Below are 18,443 nucleotides of genomic sequence, written 5' to 3'. Positions count from 1 at the left end.
GAGGGTCTACTGTGCAATGCCCACCGAACCCAGTTGCGGGCAATGGCCTTACAGGACCCTGACCTGGACTTTGCACAGTTCAAGGACAGAGCCATCCGGGTGCTCCGAGAACCGGCACCAGGTGGCGCTGTGACCCACAGGCGCCCTGCTATCACTTACCACCAGGAGACGGCGCCCTTGTCTGCAGGGCCTGTGGGAGCTGATGCGCAGGCTTTAAACAGTGACCCGGCTACAGACCTGCACCATCAGGTCCAAGAGCTGACTAAGAGCGTTGCCGCGCTAACCAGAAATGTGTAGTCTTTACAGGTCTCTTCTCCAGGAAAGATCCAGCTGGCATCCGGACCGGAGGACGTCCCGTGGCGCCGACTGAGGAGGACCCCACCGGCCAGAGGAAGACCCAGCGACAGATACAACGAGGAAGGACGACCCATCTGCCGCCGCTGCAATCAACCCGGACATGTGGCAAGGTACTGTCATTTAAACGGGCACAACCTGGAGTAGAGGGCCAACCCCCAGGCATAAGACCATCAGGCCCATCAAACTGGCGTGATAAATACGTAGGGGGACGTCCAATCTTGCCTGTGGTACTGGATGGCATTCCTATGAGTGCCCTACTAGACACTGGGTCACAGGTGACCACCATCCCGTACGTGCTCTTTAAACAGTACTGGAATGACTCGGACATAACCCGCTACCCAGATGACGACCTGAGTATCATCGCCAGCAATGGTCAGCCCGTGCCGCAGGTGGGATTCAAAGAGGTGGCCATTAAGATCGGTAAAGTCGAACTGGCGGCACAAGGACTGATAATAGTGGACATAGACCGTCATGAGAGTCACCCTAGAATAACCTTGGGAACTAATGTGATTGAAAATTGTCTTGCAGAGGTGATTCTCATTTTACAGCAGGTTGCCAAGAACGCCAGTTCCGGCCAGCAGCGTGTGCTCCAAAAAGAGATCCGGGCACTGATGAAGCAGCAACAGGTGGAACTATCTGGTGGTGAGATAGGTAGCGTGAGAATGTGTGACCCGTTCCCTATTGTCATGCCCCCAAAAAGTGAGATGATAATTTGGTGCCGGGCAGCTATTGGTCTAAGAGGTAGAGACTACCAAGCAATGGTAGAACCCGTCTACTCAGACAGTAGGCCCACCATTTTGACAGCACGGGGGGTGGTCGATGTACGCCATGGGAGGGTGCCCGTTCGCATCATAAATATCGGGGAGAGAGAAGTATACCTGCCCCGGTATGCCACGCTAGCCAAATTGTTCACCATAAACCAGAATTCTGTACAGGCCGTGGAACCCTTGCCTCCATCTCAACCAGAGGAAGGTAACGGCTTTAAGAAACCAATGGAGGACTGGTGTCAGCAACTGCATTTGGGTACTGACTCCACTCCCTCACACCAGAAACAGGGAGTCTATCGGGTGGTTCGAGAGTACGAGAGAGTGTTTAGTAAACACCCGCTAGACTTCGGGCGAGTAAAGGGGGTAGAACACCACATCCCCACGGGAGACCATCCTCCCATAAAGGAGAGATACCGACCCGTACCCCCGGCACACTACCAACACGCCAAGGGGATGCTTAGAGACATGAAGGAGGCTGGGGTAATCAGGGACAGCTGTAGCCCCTGGGCAGCTCCACTAGTCTTAGTGAAAAAGAAAGACAACACTATGAGAATGTGTGTAGACTACAGGAAGGTCAACCGTATCACACACAAAGATGCGTACCCGTTACCAAGGATAGAAGAGTCCTTAGCTGCATTAAAATCTGCTAACTTCTTCTCTACTTTGGATCTCACTAGCGGGTACTGGCAGGTTCCTGTAGCAGAGGCGGACCGAGAGAAGACCGCATTCACCACCCCGATGGGTCTCAGTGAATTTAACTGTATGCCGTTCGGGCTCTGCAACGCACCAGGAACCTTCCAACGGTTGATGGAATGCTGTCTGGGACACCGGAACTTCGAGACGGTCCTGTTATACCTGGACGATGTCATCGTTTATTCCAAGACCTACGAGGACCACCTGAAACACCTGGCGGAAGTGTTCGAAGCTCTGGCAAACTACGGCCTAAAGGTGAAACCCTCCAAGTGTCACCTCCTGAAACCAAAGGTGCAGTACCTGGGACACGTGGTGAGTGCTGACGGAGTGGCTCCTGACCCTGATAAGATCACCGTGATTAAGGACTGGCCAAGACCCTCCAGCATAAAGGAAGTGCAGCAGTTCCTCGGGTTGGTAGGCTACTACCGAAGATTCATTCCCGGTTTCACCAAAATGGCAGCCCCTATGCAGGACCTCCTGATAGGCCAATCTCGGAAAGCCAAAAACCAGAAGCCGCCCTTCAGGTGGGAAAAGCTGGAAGAGGAGTCCTTCTGCCAGCTGAAGATGGCCCTCACGGGGGATGAAATCCTGGCATATCCAGACTACAGCCAGCCCTTTATCCTCCACACGGATGCAAGCAACATCGGGCTAGGAGCCGTACTGTCCCAGATCCAGCAGGGGAAAGAACGGGTAATCGCTTACGCCAGCCGAAAGCTACGGCCCACGGAGAGGAACCCTGAGAATTATAGCTCATTCAAGCTGGAGTTCCTGGCAGTAGTGTGGGCAGTGACCGAACGTTTCAAGCATTACCTTGCCTCCTCCAAATTCACCGTGTATACGGATAACAACCCGTTGACACACCTGGACACTGCAAGGCTCGGTGCCCTGGAACAGAGATGGATGGCCCGCCTGTCCAACTTTGAATTCACCATCAAATACCGGGCAGGACGATCAAATGCCAACGCGGATGCCCTGTCTAGAATGCCGAACTTACCGGACGTAGGGGAAGATCCAGAGGATCTGGAAGAAGTTGAGCTCCCTGCGTTCCACCGTTATGGGATTACCCTGTATTCCCACCGTGTGAAGGACAGGCGCCCCGTGACGTTCAATCCCTTGCCCCACTACAACTGGGCGGAGACGCAAGACAGTGATCCCGCAGTCCATTTGGTGAAGGAAATGCTGACCCAGGCCGATGCCCGTCTTGACCCAGATGCTCCGGAGGAGACCAAGCAACTGTGGAAGGAGAAAAGTAAGCTGTTCCTCTACAGGGAGAAGCTGTGCCGGAGAATGGTTAACTCTCGAACGCATGAGTTGACCTGGCAGGTAGTGGTCCCAAGACGAGACGCGGCTATGGTTCTGGAGGCATACCACAACGGAGCAGGGCATTTCGGATGGAAGAAGCTGGAGTTCTTGTTGAGTGAACGGTTCTACTGGGTAGGCATGAGAGGAGCCATCGAGAGGTGGTGCAGAGACTGTGGCCCGTGCCACCTGAGAAGAAAGGACCGTGCTAGCCAGAAGACTCCCTTGCAGCCCATCATCACCAGACAGCCACTGGAACTGGTAGCCCTGGACCATGTGAAACTGGCTCCAAGCAGATCTGGGTATGTCTACGCCCTCACAATCGTAGATCATTACTCCCGGTTCCTGGTGGTGGTCCCGGTCAAGGACTTAACGGCTCAAACAGCAGCTAGAGCCTTCCAGCAGCACTTCTGCCGTCCACACGGGTACCCGGACCAAGTGTTGACAGACCAAGGACCAGCCTTCGAAGCGGAGGTCTTCCAGGAGTTCTGCAACCTGTATGGCTGCAAGAAGATAAGAACAACGCCCTATCACCCTCAAACCAATGGACTCTGCGAGAAGATGAACCAAGTGGTGATAGATCTGCTAAAAACATTGCCCCTGGAAGAACGCAGTCTGTGGCCTGAGAAACTGCCCGATCTGGTGGACCTGTGTAACCACATCCCTGTAGGTTCCACCAACTGTACCCCGGCTTACCTAATGAGAGCAAGACCTGGTAAGCTGCCTATTGACCTGGATATGGGAGTCCTGACGCCTGAGGACACCTCGCCAGAGGCAGACTGGGATACAGAACGGCAGCAGCAGTATCGGAAAGTACAGGAGAGCGTCGAGCGAAGTCTGTCTCAAGCTAGAGAAAGGCAAGAGAAGGCTTATAACCAGTATGCTCCCGCTGTTCCCCTGGTACCTGGAGAGCAGGTCTTGAAGAGGAAGAGGCGGCTCCACAAGTTGGACGACCAGTGGGAGAAGGACCCGTACACCGTACTGCCATCAAGCCATGAGAACCCAAAAATCTGCGTAATCAGTAAGGATGGAGGAGAAACCACAGCCATTGTCTCCAGAGACCACCTGAAGAAGTGTCCCGAGCAGCTGCAAAGCCCTGAAGAAGATCAAGGAAACCCTCAACCCGCAGAGGAAAGGGAAGAAATGATCAGTACCATACTCGGAGACTTCCCCCGGTCTTGGACACAAGTAAATGGCGCTGTCGTGGTACCTGTCCTCACCTTTCTCCAGCCAGCCCCGCAAGTGCCTACAGAGGAACCGGTAGAGCTGGAAGAGCAGCCGGCCCAAGAGGCAGAAGAGTCCACACCAGCAGTACAGGAGGATCAACCCTCTGCTAGTAGTGAGCCTGCTGTGCCCCTAGTGAGCCAAAGAGTGCGCAGAAAGCTGCCCAGCTTGCCCGTAACACCTCCTACACCCTGTAGTGCAGAACCAGTTAGTGAGCTCCGTAGGTCCACTAGAGTCACTAGAGGTCAGATGCCCGCTCGCTGGAGAATCTAAACCAGTGCACTGTAAAGTTGACTGTTTATTGAAAAATGTTTATGGTTTATGTTTGTTGCCTGTTACTAATTATGTTTCTCAGTTACCCTGCAGATTTATTTGGACTAACAGGTTATGGACACTGGATAACCGGAACAGTATTGTAGATAGTTGCACCTTGGTGCCTCTTGCGAAGACGGTCGCAGAAGAGAAAACCTGTCTGGCGTGGCCTACTTGCGGCCCAAAGTAGCTAGTCTACCCTTGCAGCCACGCCCAAGGACAACGCAAGGGGTTTGCTTTGGACAGGTCCCTTATTCTGTGCCAAGACTTCGCCTTGTTGGGTGACATGGACACCACCTTTGTTTCATAAACTTCACCTTGGGTGATATGGACACCCGGTCACGGAAACGCCGTGACCTCTACAGACTAAAGTTTCTTGTGAATATGTTATTGTATTATTGTTATACCTTGTATTTATGTTTCTTTAAAAAATGTGTTTAGTCCCGGAGTACTAAAATTTACTAGGGGGGAATGTGACACCCCAGGGGTCTGGTTGCCACAGTAATAGAGATATTATGTCTGAGAGCAAGTGGGAGGTTTCTCTGGTCAGGATCCCTAAACATGCAACACGGTCCGCCCAGACCTGGGAGGGGAGGAATCTGCCCTTTTAAACTGGGTCTGGGGCGGGATTAGTCAGTTCAGTTCCAGACACAGGGAAAGCAAGAACAGGAGCTCTGTAGGAGCAGTAGCAGAAGTCCAGGGGCTGGAGCTGAGCAGAGTTCGCCCTGGACGAAGATACTAAAGCCGGACACAGGAGTCCGAGGCTGTGGGGACTGATATACACCCAGCAGCAGAAACCAACCGGCAGGGGATTCCAGGTCCTCTGGCCATAGAAGCCCGGAGGCTCAGTCACAGAGAAGGGACCAGCGCCGCCATCCAGGAGCGGAGGCTAACAGAAGGCCCCAAGTCACCAGCCATACGGGTGAGCACCACACGGTATACTCAGGGACGTGGGCTACTTGTAACCGCTGACATCAAGGTAGCCAGGAAGAGTGCAGATAAACGGGGAGGCCTACAACTCCACCTGGCCAGGGGAACTCCTGCTTGCTCGCAGACTGACCAGGCCCCTTATACTAGCCAGTACTCCTGGGAGGGTCTGCCTTGTACCATCAGTAAAGACCCTGAACTGCACCACACGTCTCTGTGATTCCTTGCCGCACCAGCACCATTAGTACTGGGACCCTCACACCATCACTCCCATCATCTCTCACATTAGCTGCCCTGAGGAAATACTCCTCCCGTGGGGAGTCATCCCATACTCAGCTGCGCAAACAATATCAGCCTCAGCGGTCTGCAGCGCAGCGGCGGTCCCCACTGACCGCAATCCACGGGTGGCGTAGTCGGACACTTATTACCATACAAATAGACTGCCACTGGTTTGACCACCCTGGGCACGGACCGGGTCACCGCCACGGAGAACTACAACCCCCAGCGATCCGGCTCCGGGTATTCCCCCTGCACAGCATTCTACAGCACAGGCCCAGGGGGCGCGTCATATGTCTCATCTATGGACTGCTGGGTCTGTGTACATGCCTCCCTGCAGACCTCAGTTCACATTGCTTGTTTTTTTGTCTTGTTTGCATTCTGTGCAAATTAGGGGTGTGGCATCCCCCTTGTTGAGCTGGTTAGTATATATGTAGCTTACCACGGGCTTAGGTGGTCTGATATTGGGACCCGGTTCTATTTGTCTACCCTTTTATATGCATTACTTCAACTTTGATATACAGTAAGGTTTTTAATATAGACAGTGTAGGACCGTCCCAATTTAGGGTCACCTTGTCGCTGGTGGGACGGCTTGTATACTTTTTTTGATCAAAAGTAGTTCACTAAGTACCCTATATTTCATATGCAAATTTGCTTTACATTTATATATAATGACGGTAGAGTATGAGATATATTTTTTGTCTTTTGTAGGTTTTGCATCTTTTTGCTAGTGTGAACATGCTCTTATTTCTTGCATGTGTACCATCTTAGACCTCAGTTCACATTGCTTGTTTTTTGTCTTGTTTGCATTCTGTGCAAAGTAGGGGTGTGGCATCCCCCTTGTTGAGCTGGTTAGTATATATGTAGCTTACCACGGGCTTAGGTGGTCTGATATTGGGACCCGGTTCTATTTGTCTACCCTTTTATATGCATTACTTCAACTTTGATATACAGTAAGGTTTTTAATATAGACAGTGTAGGACCGTCCCAATTTAGGGTCACCTTGTTGCTGGTGGGACGGCTTGTATACTTTTTTTGATCAAAAATAGTTCACTAAGTAACCTATATTTCATATGCAACTTTGCTTTACATTTATATATAATGATGGTAGGGTATGAGATATATTTTTTGTCTTTTGTAGGTTTATGCCTCCCTGGTTGTGGACCCCTTAGAACAGTGTGTGCTAACACCAGTCCCCTGCAGCTCCCCCAGCTCTGCTGGGCTGAGTAGTATCCAACCGCTGTCACCAAAATGTGAAGACTCGGCGTCTTCCGTGGGCGTGATGCTACTCAGACAACACAGGGCGAGGGTAAAACAGTGCGGCAATACTTTATTGAACCACAAAGCAGACAATAAACACACAGAACAGTCCCAGCAAATTCCCAACATGGTACAACATTGCACAGTCTCTGTTAGAACCTTGCTGTTAGGTTTTTTTTCCTTTGCTGGTCACATGACCTTGTTGGCCTATTTAATCCTGCTCCGCCCTTCTGGCTTTGCTGGACTTCATTGTATATCTACTTTCTAGCTAGCCTGTGCTCTGTATCTAACTCTGTTAGTTTGCTTGGTCTACGGACCTCTATGTTCTATCTATTTTGTTTGTTCGTCTGTCTGCTACTATTTCTGTTAGGAGGTGTCCCATATTCCTCCCAGTCCTTAGTACTTGTAGGGATTCCCTCCCCAAATCTATAGGTCTCCGTACAGACTAGATTAGGACTTTAGCAGGTCTGATCGCAGGATCAGGTTCCCTGTTACATCGTAGGGATTCAGCTGAGTCTTATAGTAGGGACAGATCTCCTCTCTTTCCTTAGCTTTGGTAGCAGAACATAACAGTAAGTCCAGCCTGTAAATTCTCTAAGGAAAGATTTTTCTGTTCCATCATGGTGTCGGTTCAGGATTTGGCTAAACACCTGCAGGGACTCTCTCTGGAAGTGGCCGAGCTCCGTCAGCACGTGAGTAACTGTCCTGGAGCACATTTCTTGGAGCCTAAGGTATGTTTGCCGGATTTATTTTTTGGTGAACATCGAGAATTTTTTTCATTTAAAAATGCTTGCTTATTGTATTTTCGTTTGAGACCCAAGTCCTCTGGGGATGAATCCCAGCGCGTAGGGTTCATAATGTCACTTTTGCGCAAAGAGCCTCAGGAGTGGGCCTTTTCTTTGCAACCTAGTGATTCATGCTTCAGATCAGTGGATAGTTTTTTTTCTGCTTTGGGACTATTATATGATGATCCTGACCGTGTCGCATCAGCTGAGACTGAGTTGAGACGTTTAAAACAAGGATCAGGTAATATGGAAAAATATTGTACACATTTTCGTCGTTGGTCCACTCAAACAGGGTGGAACGATTCTGCTCTGAAAAGTCTATTTCTTGCTGGGCTCAGTGAAAAGGTTAAAGACCTGCTAATTGCTTATCCTACACCTGAGGATTTGCAACAGGCTATGCAATTAGCTATACGGGTGGATAGAAGACTGCGTGCTAGGGTTAATGAGAGCAAATCCTCTGCTATGTCAGTTTCTGGTTATGATAATGTGTGTACTAACAGTGGTGAACCGATGGAGATTGGATCGGTGGCACCTCGCTCTCAAGAAAAACACCGTCGTTTTTCAGAAGGCTTGTGTTTCTATTGCGGGAAATCTGGTCATTTGATTAAAGGCTGTGAGCTTCGTATGAAGAAAGAAAAAAAAAATGGTCAGTCACGCCCGTATTGCCTGTTTAAATTCCAAGGGTATATTTTTATCTGCTTCCACGATTGCTCAGGAAAAATTAATGGAATTTCGGGTGTTTGTTGATTGCGGGTCTACACAGAATGTTATTGATGGGGGATTCGTGGAAAAACTCAATTTAAAACCTGAACCTTTATCATCCCCCATTGCTGTGGTTTCTGTGGATGGCTCCCCTTTGAAGAATATTACTCTCAAGGTCAGTGAATTTCCTCTCACTATTAATGGTGTTCACCATGAGAAATTGGATTTGGTAGTGTTGAATAACTTGCCTTCTCCAGTAATATTGGGTTTGCCCTGGTTAAAATTTCACAATCCTGTACTGGATTGGTCTACCAGTGAAATTAAATCCTGGAGCCATAAATGTTATGACAAGTGTTGTAACGGGCGTATTGCAGCTTTGGATAGGGGAGAATTGCCTGTTCCTATTCAGGATTTTTGGAGAGTTTTTTCTGAGAAAGAATCACAGGTTTTGCCTCCCCATAGAGACTATGATTGTTCTATTGAATTTGTCCCTGGAGCGACTCTTCCTAAAAGTCGTTTATTTAACCTTACTATTCCTGAGAGGAAGGCTTTGGAGGAATACATACAGACAAGTTTGGCCGCCGGTCACATTAGGCCCTCTAAGTCTCCTGTGGCGGTTGGATTTTTTTTTGTAAAAAAAAAGGACGGCGGTTTACGTCCTTGTCTGGATTTTCGTGAGATTAACAAAATTACGGTACGCAATCCTTACCCACTGCCATTGATTCCTGATCTGTTTAACCAGTTATTGGGGGCCAAGTGGTTCTCTAAAATTGACCTTAAGGGGGCATACAATCTGTTGCGCATGAAGGAGGGTGATGAATGGAAGACTGCTTTTAACACTCCTGTGGGTCATTTTGAGAATCTGGTTATGCCTTTTGGTCTTACTAATGCTCCTGCATTTTTCAGAATCTGATTAATGACATCCTTAGACCTTTGATCGGTAAAAATGTGGTTGTGTATTTGGATGACATTTTGATTTATTCGCCAGATCTGGAGTCTCATTGGCGGAGCGTGCGTGAGGTATTACAGTTATTAATGGACAATTCGCTTTTTGCTAAGCTGGAGAAATGTGAGTTCGCTGTACAGAGAATTAGTTTTTTGGGCTACATTATCTCCAGCAAAGGTTTTGAGATGGATCCGGTTAAGGTTCAGGCTGTGCAGGAATGGCCTAGGCCTATTGGTTTGAAATCGATACAGAGGTTTTTGGGTTTCGCCAATTACTATAGAAAATTCATAAAAAAATTTTCTAGTATTGTCAAACCTCTGACTGATCTCACCAGGAAAGGTGCTGATGCGGTTCAGTGGTCTTCTGAGGCCATTGAAGCTTTTGTGTATCTCAAGGAGAGGTTCACCTCTGCTCCCATCCTTATGCAGCCTGATGTTACTAGGCCGTTTTTGGTTGAGGTTGATGCTTCCTCTGTGGGGGTTGGCGCAGTATTGTCTCAGGATAACGGGGATGGATTACATCCCTGTGCGTTTTTTTCAAAAAAATTTTCGGAGACTGAATTGAATTACGATATTGGTAATCGGGAATTATTGGCTATTAAACTCGCATTTGAACACTGGCGCCACTTCTTGGAAGGTGCGGAATTTCCCGTTCAGGTTCTTACGGATCATAAAAATCTGATATATCTTGACGCTGCCAAGCGCCTGAATGCCCGTCAGGCTAGGTGGGCACTGTTTTTCTCGCGGTTTAATTTCTCCGTTACTTACATCCCTGGTACTAAGAATGTTAAGGCGGATGCCTTGTCTCGCAGTTTTTCTCCCATAGTCGGTGCTGAGAAAGAGGAAAACATTTTACAAGAAGGTGTTGTGATAGCTGCTTTAGACTCCGTTTTGGAAGATGAGATTCTTAAAGCTCAGGAGAATGCCCCATCTAACACTCCTCATGGGAGGTTGTTTGTGCCTGGGACCTTTAGGAGAGATTTGTTTGTTGAGTGTCACGAATCTCGGTTGGCAGGTCATCCCGGAATCTCTGAGACCAAGAGACTGGTGGGTCGTAGTTTTTGGTGGCCTGGATGGCAGAAGGAAGTCATTAAGTGGGTGCGCCAATGTACTATATGTGCTAGATCTAAGTCCTCACATACTCCTGCTGCGGGGTTGCTTTGTCCTTTGGAGGTCCCCAGTGCTCCTTGGACACATTTGGCTATGGACTTTATAACTGACCTTCCCCCCTCTGAGGGTTTTACTGTCATCTGGGTGGTCGTGGACCGTTTTAGCAAGATGTGTCACTTGGTTCCCTTCGTCAAACTGCCCTGCGCTAAAACTCTCGCTAAGGCCTTTGTCAAGGAAATTGTCAGACTTCATGGCGTTCCTACTGACATTGTTTCTGATAGGGGTCCTCAGTTCGTGGCTCGTTTTTGGCGTGCCTTTTGTGACAGGTTGGGAATTCATTTGTCGTTTTCGTCCGGATATCATCCTGAATCTAATGGCCAGACAGAAAGGAAAAACCAGGATGTTGAGCAGTTCTTGCGTTGTTTTGTGGCAGACAATCAAGAGGGGTGGTCTGAGTTTCTGCCACTTGCCGAATTTGCTCTGAACAATCATACATCTTCTTCTGCTGGTTGTTCGCCTTTTTTTTGTTGTTCTGGGAGACATCCGTCGTTTGGGTCGTTCTCCAAGTTGGGATCTGCCGTGCCTGAGGAGGAGAATTTTTCCGGTGATTTGGAAAGAGTTTGGACGGATGTGCGTGGTAATCTTCAGGAGGCCAACAGAAAATCTAAAGACTACTTTGATAGGAAACGACAGGAGGTTTTGTTCGCTGTTGGTGACATGGTTTGGTTGTCCTCTAGGAATCTGCGGTTGAGGATTCCTTCTAAGAAATTGGGTCCCAAGTTTGTAGGGCCCTTTAAGGTGCTTCAGGTTGTCAACCAATCTGCTGTTAGGTTGGAGGTTCCTACCTCCTGGAGAATTAATCCGGTCTTTCATGTCTCTCTGTTAAAAAAAGCTGTTGTGTCGGATGGTGACGCCTCTGCCTCTGTTCCTCCGGTGGTGGAGGACGGGGAATATGAAATTTCTCGCATCCTTGACTCTAGACGGTATAGAGGTAGTTTGCAGTATCTTGTGGCCTGGAAAGGTTTCGGACCCGAGGATAACTCTTGGGTGAGGTCAGATGATGTTTCCGCGTCCAGACTTATCAGAGCGTTTCACAGGAGATTTCCTGATAAGCCTGGTCCTAGGGGATCCGGAGGATCCTCTTAGAAGGGGGGGTACTGTTAGAACCTTGCTGTTAGGTTTTTTTTCCTTTGCTGGTCACATGACCTTGTTGGCCTATTTAATCCTGCTCCGCCCTTCTGGCTTTGCTGGACTTCATTGTATATCTACTTTCTAGCTAGCCTGTGCTCTGTATCTAACTCTGTTAGTTTGCTTGGTCTACGGACCTCTATGTTCTATCTATTTTGTTTGTTCGTCTGTCTGCTACTATTTCTGTTAGGAGGTGTCCCATATTCCTCCCAGTCCTTAGTACTTGTAGGGATTCCCTCCCCAAATCTATAGGTCTCCGTACAGACTAGATTAGGACTTTAGCAGGTCTGATCGCAGGATCAGGTTCCCTGTTACATCGTAGGGATTCAGCTGAGTCTTATAGTAGGGACAGATCTCCTCTCTTTCCTTAGCTTTGGTAGCAGAACATAACAGTCTCACTCTTCCGCTTCACCCGCCTGGGATAGAACAGCTGTGACTTTGGAAACTTCCAGGGCTGACCACGTCAACCAGTGGCCCGCCGCTTCTGGCGGGCCCCCACAGAGAGGAGATAAGCTTGCCCCTAGGAAGCTAGGTTCCATGGGGCCAGGTGATCGGTGGTTCCCTCCTGGCAACTCCAAATGTCTCCATGGGTTCTAGGCAACTGGTGGATCCCTCCTAGCAACCCCAAAACAACATATCCATGGGGCCAGCTGACTTCATCGTCCTCTCCTGGGTCCCCAAAATGCATCCATGGTCGCTCTGATGGTTAATAGAGCAGATCTGAATCTTTCCAGTCAGAGCCCTTAGACTAGAATCATGTAGAATACAAATCTGTGTCTCTTTGGATAAAGCCATGAAATCCATCTGCTGTCCTGAAGGATGTATCTCATTCTCCTTCTAAAGTCTTTCTGATACTCCTTGATTCTCTGTCGCAAGACTCATTCTGTCTCCAACACTACAGACATCCCTGTTTATATTTACATCTGTGTGAGGTCATGAGGCACAAGTAAGAGGTAAAGCTGCAGGGTTCAGTTATAAGTGTTTCAGATAATCAATTTACATAGTTGGTATAAAGTGGGCTCTTTAAATCAACATTTATCTGGCTTTTAGTACAATTAGCATATTAGCAAACAACATTGTTCACCTAACCAAGAGGAGACAGCAATCAGGGTTAGACAAATACTGGTCTGACCTTTAGAAATACACAAACATATACAAGTCAATTTAAACACAATAGTGTATTTCTCTTGGCTTAACAAACCTAGACGTCTGGATAATTAAGATTATAAGTTGTATCGTCACATTGCTCCCCCAATCTTAATTAGCCAGACATGACAGGATCCCAATCATCCTTCTCCACTTATTGGAGACAGTCTATCAGCATGTCTTTAAGCACAGAATGTAAGAGGTCTCACCTTTATGAGAAATAAACTTTGCATTATCCAGTTTCCACAGAGCTTAGCAAACAACATTGTTCACCTAACCAAGAGGAGACAGCAATCAAGGTTAGACAAATAATAGTCTGACCTTTAGAAATACACAAACATATACAAGTTAATTTAAACGCAATAGTTTATTTCTCTTGGCTTAACAAACCTAGTCATCTGGCTAATTAAGATTATAAGCTGTATCATCACAAATGACATCATGTTTTCCCCTGTATCACAAGTCTGCTGCCTCGGAGTAACCTTTGACTCTGCCCTGTCCTTCAAACTTCAGATCCAAGATCTAAAATCCATCTTTTCCTCAATCCTGAATCTTCTAAAATGTTAGTGCATACCCTTCGATGGCCTTCCAACTAACACTCTTGCACCTCTCCAGTCTATCCTTAATGCCATTGCCCAATTAATCCACCTCAATTGTCGCTACTCCTGCACCTCTACCCTCTGCCAATCCTTTCCCTGGCTTCCAATTCCCCACCGAATCTAGTTGAAACTAATAACAACAATTTACTAGGCGGTTCATAATCTGTCTCCTCCATACATCTCCAAACTAATATTCCGATCTCTTCCGACACGTAATTTCCAGTCCTCACAAGACCTCCTTCCCTCCTCCACACTCAAATGTTCCTCCCCCCATCAAATCCAAGATTTTTTCGCAAACATCCACCATCTTCTGGATGTGGGGACATAAAAAGGGGCTGGCTGTGAGGACATTGAGGGGATGGATGTGGGAACAAATTGAGGGTCTATCTGTATGGACATTACGAGGGGCTGGCTGTGGGGACATTATGAAAGGCTTTCTGTGCGAGACATTATGAGGGGCTGGCTGTGGGGGACATTACAAGGGGCTGGCTGTGGGACATTACAAAAGGGGCTGGGAGGGACATCATATTATATGGGAGACTGTGGGGAACATTATTCTGTATATAGAGAACTGTGGTGGACATCATACTATATATGAGAGGCTGTCATAGTGACCACACTATATAATGGGGGATGCGGTGGACTTCATAATGCATAGGAGGCTGTGCTGATCATCATAGTGTATATTGAGGGGCTATTGTGGATATACTGTATGGGTGATGTGGTGACTAGAGATGAGCGTTGTTCTACTCGAACTGTTCGCCAATCTCAAATTCGAGCTGTTTTGGGCGGTGTTCGAGCCGTTCGGCGAACACGAACAATTTGAGAAAAATTCGGCTGTTCGAGGTTATGTTCGATAACTGTTCGTGCACCAAAATCATAACTGGATTTTTTCTCAGTAATGATGAAAATTAATGTTAATACGCAGTTTGAGTGTACAGCGGGGCGGGGGGAGGGGCAGGGGATGGATCTCTGCAGGAACAATGAAGATCTCCATTTTTTTTTCTCTTTCCCGCATTTGCAGTGGGGAGGTGCAATCTGTCAGCCTATCAGCAGCGCACACACGGAGCGAAGTGCTTTTTTTCACACAAGCAAGGGCATGTGTGATTGGCAGTGTATGTCACATGTCCTTGCCCTATAAGACCAAGCCATTTTCCCCGTTGCCACCATTTTCTCACTGCTGCAGCTGCGTGTTAGACGGCACCGCTGTTGCTGTGTGTGCTATACCTTGTTAATTTCAAGCCAATTTTCGCACAAATCTACAGATAGCTTGGGAGTAGGGAATAGTTGTGATTGCAGTCCTTTTAAGGACTAGGTTACAGCATTTCCTACGACTTTTATCAGGCAGGTCTGTGCTCTTAAATAGATAGATTGTGGGAGTAAAGACTAATTGTAATTGGAGTCCTTTTCAGGACTAGGTTACATCAGTTCCTATCAGTTTTTGCCAGGCAGGTCTGTGCCAGTGCTGTGCAAGTTTTTTTCACAGCATTTGGCTGAATCTAGCAAAGCTAATCCTTTTTGGCCTATTGCAGAGTGTGTTAGTCAGTGGAGTAGCCTATCTGTGTTGCAAGATATACCACCTGTGTATAGAATACCAATTTTTTTACTGCACCTAGTGAAGTAAAATCTTTTAGGCATAGCATCATTCTATTAGTCCATCTATACTGACCTCCATCAGGTTGCAAACTGAATATAATTTTTTTCTGCATCTAGCTCTGAAAAAATATTTGGGCTTCTAGCAGTGTGTGGGACTTGGTCTATTAGTCCATCTATACTGACCTCCATCAGGTTGCAAATTAAAAATAATTTTTTTCTGCATCTAGCTCTGAAAAAATATTTGGGCTTCTAGCAGTGTGTGGGACTTGGTCTATTAGTCCATTATACTGACCTCCATCAGGTTGCAAATTAAAAATAATTTTTTTCTTCATTTATCTCTGAAAAAATATTTGGGCTTCTAGCAGCGTGTGGGACTTGTTCTATTAGTCCATCTATACTGACCTCCATCAGGTTGCAAATTAAAAATAATTTTTTTCTGCATCTAGCTCTGAAAAAATATTTGGGCTTCTAGCAGTGTGTGGGACTTGGTCTATTAGTCCATCTATACTGACCTCCATCAGGTTGCAAATTAAAAATAATTTTTTTCTGCATCTAGCTCTGAAAAAATATTTGGGCTTCTAGCAGTGTGTGGGACTTGGTCTATTAGTCCATCTATACTGACCTCCATCAGGTTGCAAATTGAATAAAAAAATTTTCTGCATCTAGCTCTGAAAAAATATTTGGGCTTCTAGCGGTGTGTGGGACTTGGTCTATTAGTCCATCTATACTGACCTCCATCAGGTTGCAAATTAAAAATAATTTTTTTCTGCATCTAGCTCTGAAAAAATATTTGGGCTTCTAGCAGTGTGTGGGACTTGGTCTATTAGTCCATCTATACTGACCTCCATCAGGTTGCAAATTAAAAATAATTTTTTTCTGCATCTAGCTCTGAAAAAATATTTGGGCTTCTAGCAGTGTGTGGGACTTGGTCTATTAGTCCATCTATACTGACCTCCATCAGGTTGCAAATTGAATAAAAAAAATTTCTGCATCTAGCTCTGAAAAAATATTTGGGCTTCTAGCGGTGTGTGGGACTTGGTCTATTAGTCCATCTATACTGACCTCCATCAGGTTGCAAATTAAAAATAATTTTTTTCTGCATCTAGCTCTGAAAAAATATTTGGGCTTCTAGCAGTGTGTGGGACTTGGTCTATTAGTCCATCTATACTGACCTCCATCAGGTTGCAAATTAAAAATAATTTTTTTCTTCATTTAGCTCTGAAAAAATATTTGGGCTTCTAGCAGTGTGTGGGACTTGTTCTATTAGTCCTTCTATACTGACGTCCAGCAGGTTGCAAATTGAATATAATTTTTTTCTGCATCTAGCTCTGAAAAAATATTTGGGCTTCTAGCGGTGTGTGGGACTTGGTCTATTAGTCCATCTATACTGACCTCCATCAGGTTGCAAATTAAAAATAATTTTTTTCTGCATCTAGCTCTGAAAAAATATTTGGGCTTCTAGCAGTGTGTGGGACTTGGTCTATTAGTCCATCTATACTGACCTCCATCAGGTTGCAAATTAAAAATAATTTTTTTCTGCATCTAGCTCTGAAAAAATATTTGGGCTTCTAGCAGTGTGTGGGACTTGGTCTATTAGTCCATCTATACTGACCTCCATCAGGTTGCAAATTAAAAATAATTTTTTTCTTCATTTAGCTCTGAAAAAATATTTGGGCTTCTAGCAGTGTGTGGGACTTGTTCTATTAGTCTTTCTATACTGACGTCCAGCAGGTTGCAAATTGAATATAATTTTTTTCTGCATCTAGCTCTGAAAAAATATTTGGGCTTCTAGCGGTGTGTGGGACTTGGTCTATTAGTCCATCTATACTGACCTCCATCAGGTTGCAAATTAAAAATATTTTTTTTCTGCATCTAGCTCTGAAAAAATATTTGGGCTTCTAGCGGTGTGTGGGACTTGGTCTATTAGTCCATCTATACTGACCTCCATCAGGTTGCAAATTAAAAATAATTTTTTTCTGCATCTAGCTCTGAAAAAATATTTGGGCTTCTAGCGGTGTGTGGGACTTGGTCTATTAGTCCATCTATACTGACCTCCATCAGGTTGCAAATTAAAAATAATTTTTTTCTGCATCTAGCTCTGAAAAAATATTTGGGCTTCTAGCGGTGTGTGGGACTTGGTCTATTAGTCCATCTATACTGACCTCCATCAGGTTGCAAATTAAAAATAATTTTTTTCTGCATCTAGCTCTGAAAAAATATGTGGGCTTCTAGCAGTGTGTGGGACTTGGTCTATTAGTCCATCTATACTGACCTCCATCAGGTTGCAAATTGAATAAAAAAAATTTCTGCATCTAGCTCTGAAAAAATATTTGGGCTTCTAGCGGTGTGTGGGACTTGGTCTATTAGTCCATCTATACTGACCTCCATCAGGTTGCAAATTAAAAATAATTTTTTTCTGCATCTAACCCAGCCAATAGTTTTGGCCTAATACCACAGTTTGGCCACTCAGCTCTGCTCGGTTACCATCCATTGTTTTTTTGTGCAAACAACTCCAGAGTTGTGAATTAGTTAACCACCAAAATGAGTGGAAAAAGGCCTGCTGCTGGTGGAAAGGGGAATAGGCGTGTTGGGAAGGGGAAAAAAGGTTCCGTGGGGTAGGTGCAGAAGAAAGACCATCTTCCAGCCAAACTAAAATGTCTACTTCTTTTAGCGGACAATGTGATAAGATCCCTTTCTTACGGCCTCGCCAATCGCTACAAATTCCAGATGAGGCACAAAAACAGCAGGTGCTTCAATGGATATCAAGTGCTCCTTTAAGTGGGCTCTCCTCCACATCAACTTCAACATCACAAATACTCCAGTCCTCAAAGGTGTCACCCAAATCGCACTTGCTTCCTCACAGCTCCCAAATCTCCAGCTGCCCGTCTGAGTATGAGGTAGAACAGATGGTTGAGTCTGCAGAGCTGTTTACTCATACTATAGCCTGGGAATCAGAGGTCGACTCCAGCGCTTCTGTGAATCCAGACGAGGAAATGATCTGCACTGATGCCCAGAATCTTTATGAGTCGGATCCAGGACCAGACGCAGAAGGTTCTGACCATAATGTAGACCCTCATTCCCAAACTGTAACTCCTGTTGGTGGAGACAATGAGGAAGACGATGATAAGACTCAAATACCTGATTGGAGCGACAACTTTAGTTTTTTGTCAGGGCAGGAACAGGTTGGCTCTGAGGACGACGGGTGTGATAACGCACAGGGTGATGATGATGAGGTCGGAGATCCCACTTACTGTCAA

The sequence above is a fragment of the Phyllobates terribilis genome, unplaced genomic scaffold (assembly GCF_046119375.1).
Source record: "Phyllobates terribilis strain yellow unplaced genomic scaffold, ASM4611937v1 Scaffold_1__5_contigs__length_1240528914, whole genome shotgun sequence".
Taxonomy (NCBI): Eukaryota; Metazoa; Chordata; class Amphibia; order Anura; family Dendrobatidae; genus Phyllobates; species Phyllobates terribilis.
This window is presented reverse-complemented; position numbering follows the sequence as displayed.